We start from the raw sequence: 1,371 nt of genomic DNA on the forward strand, positions 1-1,371 counted from the left end.
GTAGAGACGGGGTTTCACCATGTTGACCAGGATGGTCTCGATCTCTTGACCTTGTGATCCACCCGCCTCGGCCTCCCAAAGTGCTGGGATTACAGGCTTGAGCCACCGCGCCCGGCCTAGGTGGGACATTTCTACTGCCAGTGTCTGCCTTGCTAACGAGAGGGCTCAGCATAGCCCCATGTTCTAGGGCACTCATTAGTATCCTCTGGTGGTAGAACAGTTTCTTATCTAGCATAGAACTCAGAGAAGCCTTACTTGTGTCTAGACCAGTGTAAACCCTCTCCAGGCAACGAAATGCAACAAAAGACAATGTATCAGCTTATTCTGTTTACAAACAGTGTAGAGTTTCTTCCTCCTTCAGAGTTCTGCTGGTGACTCTTTTTAGCCCTGTGCCACCTTTTTGTTTGTTTGATTTGAGACAGTCTTGCTCCGTCACCCAGATGGGAGTGCAGTGGCATGATCTCGGCTCACTGCAACCTCTGCCTCCTGCGTTCAAGTGATTCTCCTGCCTCAGCTTCTCAAGCAGCTGGGACCACAGGTGTGCACCACCACGCCTGGCTAATTTTTACTTTTCAGTAGAGATGGCGTTTTACCATATTGGCCCGGCTGGTCTCGAACTCCTGGCCTCAGTGATCCATCCACCTCCCAAAGTGCTGGAATTACAGGCATGAGCCCCCTGCACCCAGCCCCATGCCACCTTTTACAATGTGTAGTTGAGGTGGGCACCATACTGCTGCCCAGGTGAATGAAAAAGATGCCTCCTGGGGCCTCTGGAAGAGACATGGAGTACTTTTGGGGAACCAGAACCTAAACTCCAGCAGAGAAGAGCCTGGCTTACCTGCTTGAAACTGCAAGTCCCTTGGAGCTTCCTGGGACTTTCAGGGATTCCAGGGACGAGGGTGCCAAAATGTCTGCGAGGATATTGATCGTGGGTATTCCCAGTGGGTTAGCTTCATCGGTGAAGGCCTTAGGGAACCTGGAGCCTTCCTGAGGGGTTGTTTGGAAAAACAGATACACTGAATGTTTGTAAAAGAGCCACAAGGCTCTGAGGCTCCCATCGTCTGGTCACAGACTCAAGTGAACGGCGGGATCACCTCCTCCCCGTGGGCTGCTCCCTTGAGCACTCAGTCAAGCAGGAGGAGGGGTTCTGGTCATGACCTTGGGGACAGTTCATTTCTTAATGGGTCTGTGTTTGCTCCTTAGGCAAGACCTCTTAGATATTAAGAGGTAAAAAGAAAAGTTCAGGCCAGGCGCGGTGGCTCAAGACTGTAATCCCAGCACTTTGGGAGGCCGAGGTGGGTGGATCACGAGGTCAAGAGATCGAGACCATCCTGGTCAACATGGTGAAACCCCGTCTCTACTAAAACTACA

General features: G+C 51.7%; 1 protein-coding gene across 1 annotated transcript in view; it reads left to right on the forward strand.

Annotated features, from left to right (window-relative positions):
- Nucleotides 1-1,371, forward strand: part of RHPN2 (rhophilin Rho GTPase binding protein 2) — an 81,206-nt gene that overhangs the window by 20,136 nt on the left and 59,699 nt on the right. The window lies entirely within an intron of this gene.

This window comes from Cebus imitator, unplaced genomic scaffold, assembly GCF_001604975.1.
Source record: "Cebus imitator isolate Cc_AM_T3 unplaced genomic scaffold, Cebus_imitator-1.0 Scaffold318, whole genome shotgun sequence".
Lineage (NCBI taxonomy): Eukaryota > Metazoa > Chordata > Mammalia > Primates > Cebidae > Cebus > Cebus imitator.